The sequence below is a fragment of the Sinocyclocheilus grahami genome, unplaced genomic scaffold (assembly GCF_001515645.1).
Source record: "Sinocyclocheilus grahami isolate Dianchi unplaced genomic scaffold, SAMN03320097.WGS_v1.1 scaffold241.1, whole genome shotgun sequence".
Classification (NCBI taxonomy): Eukaryota; Metazoa; Chordata; class Actinopteri; order Cypriniformes; family Cyprinidae; genus Sinocyclocheilus; species Sinocyclocheilus grahami.
In genome coordinates, this window is record NW_015505420.1 from 333,390 (window position 1) to 342,201 (window position 8,812).

Below are 8,812 nucleotides of genomic sequence, written 5' to 3' on the forward strand. Positions count from 1 at the left end.
CACACATCCATAAAACCTGTTTAATGGCTGAAAGCAACCTCTTGATATTTCTGATTGAAAGGGTCAGTGGAGAGGAGGGTACTTCTTTTTACCAAACGTATTTTAAAAATCTAACTATTAATAATCACAGGTTAAACTACTAGGTGATTGTATATAGTCATTTTCATTAGATGTTGGCTGTATTTTTATTAGGTTTCTGTCACAAACAAGGCGAATTGTTGCGTTGAATAAACTTTAATAGACGTAAAACCTAAAGGTCTGCGCAAAGGAAAGAGTGTAAAAAAGAATAAGCAATTTAGTAATTATGTAAATTGGATGTTACATCAAAAATGTTCTCTAAAGTGAAAAGAAAAAACGTGCATTCATTGAACCATAGTTTAAATTTATTTGAGTTTTCTTAATTTTTCACAGTTTACCAAACTGTATCTTATAAATGTGCATAAAATATTTAAAGTTTTTTTTACAGGACAAGTATGGAGTCCTTTTTAATCATGTTAATTGTTTGCGCTGAACTGAAGTATTTCTAGTTTGAACAAATTTCTGTCAATTAGAACCAACGACATTCTACGTGACTGTAAATTTCACCTAAAACATATATAATTGATCCACAATTAAACTATATTAACACAGTTAATGTTTAGTTTGGTTTTAAACACAGAAAATAGCAACTGTTCTCTAACACACCACAAAAATGAGAATGTGCAACACTGTCTATATTTAAATTAGCAAATACTAAAATTAACATCTCAAAGACTACTGCATATGACACTGGACATTTTAGATAGGCCTATATGTATTCCGTGCAAATTGTCATCTTTCTTATCTGGCATCATTTCCAGATTAATGAAAACTTTATGCTGTAAAACCTCCGGCTGGGATTAAAATAAAGAATGCTAGTCTAATAATCGACATTATTAAAGACTCTGTCAGGTCGTTATCTTCTAATATAGTCAATGTTGGCTGCAGTCATAGATGTTTCTTTCACAATAATGAAATATGGGCTCTAGAAACCTGCTGGTTACTCGAAGAGGAAAATAGGGAAGTCTGTCATAATACGCCTTCGCCTGCCAACCTAAAAGGCTTGTTGAGAAATTACTCCCTCTAACCGGGAGTGTCTTGGGACCAGTGACCCGCATCGCACGGGAGTCTCATAATCTCATGACATAAAACGCTTTTCTACGAGAGCAGAGACGCGCTGGACCGGCAAGTACATGGAGTAATGTTGGCGCTTTCATTTCGCTTTACTTTCGTTGTTTGGTTTGCGTTCATTGAGGTTCGCTTCATCATGCATATACCAGTGGCGTTTTGCTGATAATTTTATCATGTTTAATCCGGATTTAGGGTGAAGTAGCTCACGGGTTCCAGACAACCTGGCTCCAGTAGTCAGATCTATGGTCTGAGGGGCTGTCTGTTCGGGCAACGAGACAGGTGTAAATCTCTTTGACAATCTTTTATTTTTGATTGCAGGAGTCATATCTGCAGGGTAGGGAATGGATCATTAAAATGTTGCCCACATTTGTTAGCTGATGCATTATCTAGACTGCTGTCTACCCGTTATAATAAAATGAATAGTTGCGGTGTGAGGATCATATATTACAACGGTGAAATACGCTATTGGATGAGCTGGTGTCAATAAAAGTATGCATTAATTAAAAAATTGTGTGTTCATTGTATCATTTAAGAATTATTCGATTAGAGCTCAGTCTTCATTTTTAAAGTGGGCTTCACGCAAACGCTAACATTAAATAAACTCAGCATTTGGCTGAAGTAGCAATTTTTTTTTTCACATTTGCGTTAACACTATCCTATACAGCAAACCATTACCAGCATCCTTAATGTATTTCAGTAGTTACACTGAATTACACAATCAGGCTGTTAACTGCTTCTCATTCATCTTTATGGTCTCTAAACAGAATGCCGCAGACACTTCCTTAATTTACTAATTTCTTTTCACTGTTAACGTAGCCTGCATTTCGTGCAAAAGGCAATTGAGGAGGGGCATGTGTGTGTGTGTGTGTGTGTGAGAGAGAGAGAGAGAGAGAGAGAGAGAGAGAGAGAGAGAGAGTTTGGTACTTTATGCTGTAAAACCTCCGGCTGGGATTAAAATAAAGAATGCTAGTCTAATAATCGACATTATTAAAGACTCTGTCAGGTCGTTATCTTCTAATATAGTCAATGTTGGCTGCAGTCATAGATGTTTCTTTCACAATAATGAAATATGGGCTCTAGAAACCTGCTGGTTACTCGAAGAGGAAAATAGGGAAGTCTGTCATAATACGCCTTCGCCTGCCAACCTAAAAGGCTTGTTGAGAAATTACTCCCTCTAACCGGGAGTGTCTTGGGACCAGTGACCCGCATCGCACGGGAGTCTCATAATCTCATGACATAAAACGCTTTTCTACGAGAGCAGAGACGCGCTGGACCGGCAAGTACATGGAGTAATGTTGGCGCTTTCATTTCGCTTTACTTTCGTTGTTTGGTTTGCGTTCATTGAGGTTCGCTTCATCATGCATATACCAGTGGCGTTTTGCTGATAATTTTATCATGTTTAATCCGGATTTAGGGTGAAGTAGCTCACGGGTTCCAGACAACCTGGCTCCAGTAGTCAGATCTATGGTCTGAGGGGCTGTCTGTTCGGGCAACGAGACAGGTGTAAATCTCTTTGACAATCTTTTATTTTTGATTGCAGGAGTCATATCTGCAGGGTAGGGAATGGATCATTAAAATGTTGCCCACATTTGTTAGCTGATGCATTATCTAGACTGCTGTCTACCCGTTATAATAAAATGAATAGTTGCGGTGTGAGGATCATATATTACAACGGTGAAATACGCTATTGGATGAGCTGGTGTCAATAAAAGTATGCATTAATTAAAAAATTGTGTGTTCATTGTATCATTTAAGAATTATTCGATTAGAGCTCAGTCTTCATTTTTAAAGTGGGCTTCACGCAAACGCTAACATTAAATAAACTCAGCATTTGGCTGAAGTAGCAATTTTTTTTTTCACATTTGCGTTAACACTATCCTATACAGCAAACCATTACCAGCATCCTTAATGTATTTCAGTAGTTACACTGAATTACACAATCAGGCTGTTAACTGCTTCTCATTCATCTTTATGGTCTCTAAACAGAATGCCGCAGACACTTCCTTAATTTACTAATTTCTTTTCACTGTTAACGTAGCCTGCATTTCGTGCAAAAGGCAATTGAGGAGGGGCATGTGTGTGTGTGTGTGTGTGTGAGAGAGAGAGAGAGAGAGAGAGAGAGAGAGAGAGAGAGAGAGAGTTTGGTGTCATGTTTGATTAGGGTTTGCCCCCTAAAGATGGCGAGAAAAATTAGATAATGAGGTCCTGCGATTACGTTTTTCCCATGGACTGGAGCTGTAGCCAGTTCACAAAAACCACTCTGTACACAGGCACAGCGATACTCACTTCTCATTTAACACACACAAAAGCTGATCCCCAACAACAAACTGGGGACTGGGGACAAATCATATAATCTCCACCCTTATCTAATCGCCACTAATTAACTGGAATCCCACCTTCCTCGTTAATACAGTGACCAATTAATTTTCTATGTATGTCAAAGGTCCATAGGCCACAGTCGGTCGCCAAGGATATTTGTGAAGCTCTTTGTGGGCAGTGGATCTTATTAGTACATGACCCCGGTGCCGAGAGGTTACTTAGGACTGAAAACCATAATGTTTCCTAATCGGATTTTAATTGTTTTGTTGAAGGGTGCATTGGGTGTTTGAATGGGATGTACATGCTGAAATCAGAGAATGTATGAATTTGTTTGTTTTGATTGGAGAGTCAAACAGCTATGTTGTGTCATATGTGAACCCACATACAGGTGGATGCTGAAAGGTCTGTAAATGGATATTCCGAAGCTACTAAATACTTAAATACTAGGTTATTTATTTATTTATTTATTTATGCACGTTTCTCAAAAGCATGGTCAACTAGGACTAAAACTGTTGTAAATTCGGATCTTTACTCCTTGCTTCCACAGTTATTAGAGAAAAAAGCACACTTAAACTATTTAATGCGTTACAAAGCCAGTGCACAGTACACACGAAAATAAAAAGTCCTGATTAAAACAGTAATCCAGTAATTACTTGTGTAGTGCATTCAACATCTAATAGGTCTAAATGTACATGACACACAACAAGGTGTTATGTATGTCTCCTGAAAATAGTATGAGCATCTAATTCCAATAGTGATATAATATTGTATAGCTCCTTTCGTATCCACCCACATATTGCATGATGACAGTTACTGTACATGAACAGAGTGGTTAGACCTTGAACCACATCATATGAATAATGAAAGTGCCTCCCTGTATGCCTCCCCTAAGTTAGCCTACCAATATACAGATCTCAAATGGAGGGTAAATGACTAGATCTCTAAAATGTCACCTGTAAGTATTTTACGAATAGGCAATTTCGTACGATTTCATACAATGTGTGTTTTAAATACAGTTTGTGTATTTAAAAATAAATAAATAAATAAACAAATAAGTGCTGCACCCCCAACTCCACCAATTTGCAACAAAGGTTCAAGACCCTCTGTTGTCAATTTCGTTGTTTGGTAGTGTTTTCACGGTGTAGTCTAGTGGTAGAGAAACGTTTGAAGATGTTGGCCTAAGTTCAACAACTTTGAATTGGAAATCTGTTGTAAGGAGGCGCTTAAGTTTGTTTTGTTTGTTTTTGTTTTTAGTAAGCGATATATAGTATTTAGTAAAGCCATTTGAACTTATTTGAAGTGAAAGTTTATGAAGAATAAAATTGACCTTTGTGTGGTTTGGATATGGCGTTGAGAAAGACTCTGTATTGTCATACACAGCTCTGTTGTATGTCCCATCTAGTTGTTAAAGGGGTTAAAAACACTCTGTATGTATCCCCTTTAGTGTGTCAGTGAAAAACTAGAAATCAACGGCGCTTGGCTGTTTATGTTGCACGTTTGGACGAGTAAAGCTATATCTTTTTTCGCTTCCATCTTATTTGGCGCTTTCTGCTCCAATCAGGTTGGCTAGACTCTGAAACACTCCCTCTCTTCATGCAAAACAGCTGTGGGAACTTTTATAGATGAAAGCTCAAAACCTCAATCGACTTCCTTTTGTTTTCAAGAAGTCACTTTACGTCAGCCATACTGAAAACAGACAAACATTCAAACGCGTTAAGTTAAAGTGAGCGCTGGATATTAAATTGCTTTCTCAACACCCCTTACACCATATATTCAGAGATCATAATACTAATAATGATACTTTCTACACATACGGACAAAGGCACTGATGAGCATTTTAAATTAAAAAGAGGCTTCCTTTAATGACGTGACATTCCAAAAGACTTGGATTATAATATTCGTCTCCATGCACCCGGAAAAAAAGCCACGTAGCCATTAATGTGAATGTGATTCTGCATCTCTGACACAAACATCGCTACGTAAATATGCATAAAAAGCACCGACAGTTTTTTTTTATATCTACTTTATATATATTTTTAAAAAAAACTAAATTTGAACCTGAAAATGGTCTATATTATTATACTCCTGGGAGAACATAGGCTATAATTATTAAAACAGGCAGATTATTTGATGACAGATTTTAGAATTACTTTGAAATGAATGGTGCGGGAAGTAATGGATGGAGTCCTGTGCAACAGTTCATTTTTAACTGCATCAGATTAATTGTTTTTTTAAACGATAAACCGTTATAATGGACAAATGTGGCAACTCCAGTAACATCTATCTGAGAAAGTATATACAACATACACTTCACTCTAGAGCAGAATATACTGATTATGAAGGATCAGGTTATTATAGCTTCTAGAAGCTTCATTATAAGAGCAAATATTTACACTGAACATGACAATATTAGATGATACTGCTCTTAAATTAGTTAATCAGTGTAATAATTACAGTGACCCTGCTAGTTCCCATGTGTCATCAATCATGTGTCAAGAACAGTATCTTGGAAAAGTACGTTTACTTTACCATTCACGCACAGTGTACTCTGGAATTTCATATTTAGCTTGCCCATAATTTAATTTTCTTGATCCAGCTGGGACAGTCCAGAATTTTTATACACTAGCATATATTTATAGGGCTTATTGAGACCACAAAACAGCAGGCAACATGTAGTTTTTCTTTTAAAATGAGGGATTTTGCAGGGAGAGCAGCAATGATTATCTTCACAGATTATCACAGATGAATATATGTGTATATGCTCTAAAGGACAAGACTAAAAAAAAAAAAAACATCCACACCACAACACTGGTGAAACAGAAATTCAAACTTGACAGCCCTGCAGTGAATTTACAAGAATTGATCTGTAGTAGGTACCAAATCACTGTAGTTCAAGCACAAGGAGGAGGGAGCTCTTCTGTGATCTAAACCTTTAGACCAGGGGATCCCTTTGTTTATCATCTCATCTAAATGAAATTTTATTAAGAGTGTGCTTATAGTTGTGTGTCATTTAAAATAAAGTTTTGGCAAATGGGCAGTTGACATGAAATACTTCTAGGAAACTGACATGTCCCACAGCGTGGCATGGTATGTTCCATATTTTAAACATATTTTGTTAATTCTTTTATAATTATGATGCATGTAGTTTTTGTGAACTCATATTTACTGAGAGGCTACATATTTGTATTTTAAAAATAATTTTAAAAGTCACACACCAGGACCATTAGAAATGAATTAGTATAGGCAAAAATGGTGCAAAACTTGAAATTGTGGCCACTTAGAGGAACTCCCTTATCATTTCTTATCTTTCTTTTTTTTACCTAAAATCTTTATGATACAAATTCTATGAACACTTTGTACTTCTGTGCACAGGTTAATAATTTGTTGAATACCGTGCCAAAATTCACAAGACAAGTGTTATGACCTAACCCATGAAATTAAGTTCCTAGCTGTGTGGCATTGTGTATGACCATAAAAGTGTCATACTTTAATGACTTCAAGGTCAACAAAACCATGACAGGTTCTCTGCCTGAATTAAAAAGTGTATGTTGTACTGCATCACAATTCAATTCTAAACAAAGACTTTTGTGTGCCAATAGATTAAACACTTCTAAGTGAAATTTCTGTCAATGGGGAAACTGCTGAATACCTCAGAAGAATGCAAAGGATTTGTCTGCCTGGTATGTACAAGATGTCCTCCAAGATTTAGGAAAATGCATTATGGAGCTACTGCATCAAGTAGGATCTGTTTTTTTCTGAATGATCATGAAAGCTTTCCCATGAACAGTTTCCCTCGTACATCTCTTAGAACCTCAATAAATTTGTTCACAGATTAAATCAAGAAAAACATCCCAAAATATCTGTTACAAGTGTTGCACAATTTGGTGAAATGTTGGGCACAGTTTCATATTAAATACTGACAGGACTGAACCATTGACAGGTCAAGTTAAATGTTTCAGCGGATTCAATTAATGAGTCTTTGATTTTCTCCATTAGTCAGTATATATTCATGTTTGAAATTAAAAAGAAAGAAGGAGCAGCACTGTCAAAGCATCTATCATTGCTCTATCTTGCTGCTTTTTTTATCTTGTGATCCATGAGAAACAGAACCTGTACAACTTTACATAGTATATCTCCAGAGGCTGCATTTTGATGGTAGCCAATGAAGATAACAAAGATACCACTGTACTCTGCCCTCTTCCTTGTGGATCAGTTGGAGATGAATATTTTTTTTAAATGAATTAATCCCCAGGCAAAAAAAACAGAGAAATCAGCCGGATCAAGCTGCTGATGCACCATCACTACAGTCGAGAGTGCAGCGATGATGCAGTTGTGTATATGGCGCATGGTGTCAGATTTTAGACACATTCTAATTTCTTGAGTCAATTAAGTAAGTAAATAAATAAACAAATACATTTGTTTACAATTAACAAACAGGTCTAGTATAATTACGCTTAAGGGTCTCACACACGACGCTCTCATATTTGGGGAAATATTATTTCAAAATGCTAATCATATTGATTACTATAAATAAGTAGGACATATCAGACAGCATGCCAAGTTGTTATTTTCATCAACTGCATAAGCAATCTGTCAGGGTAAAATACGTTTTGTAAAATGTACAGGTTTGTAAAAATGCCGCATTTTCATAAGACCGGGCTAAAAAATGCACACGGACGCATAGCGACCAAATGACTAATTATCTCACAGCATTTCGTTTAATATTGATATTTCTTAATTCTCTTTGCCTGTAGTTAGTGTGCATTATAAAAAGGCAAGGTGGTTATTACTGCGTTATTGTTTAATAGACCCAAGAACACTTTTGAGAACACATAGTTTAACATGAAGGTAGTATTTGGCCACTTGATGAAGAGTGATATATGTTACAAACTGGTTCTCCGCTCTGCTGACTAGATAATTGAGTCAGTGTTGCACTGTTGAACTCAGCTGTCTGTCCACGACCCTCTGTTGTTTACGTGTGAATTAATCCAGTGTTCTGTGACGGGCGCCAGTGTTCTACTACTGCACAGACACTGACAAACAGAACAGATCAGTGAGCTGCGTTCACTTATCGCCACAACAATGTAGCATGCGACCTGTCTGCGGCATTTCGAAAGAGAACATTGAGCAAGACACTGATAATTGAGTGAAAACAGCAGCCTGTTCTCATAATACAGAAATTAAAAAAAAATATCTAACTACATTTCCCCTTCCAAAGATACATTGATATTTCTAATAGTTTTGTCGAAAGTATTTGCAAGTGATTTAAATCCATGCTTTAGTTATTTGATATGTTCTTGGTGTCTTGAACTATATATATATATGGGGGGGGGGGGGGGGGGAA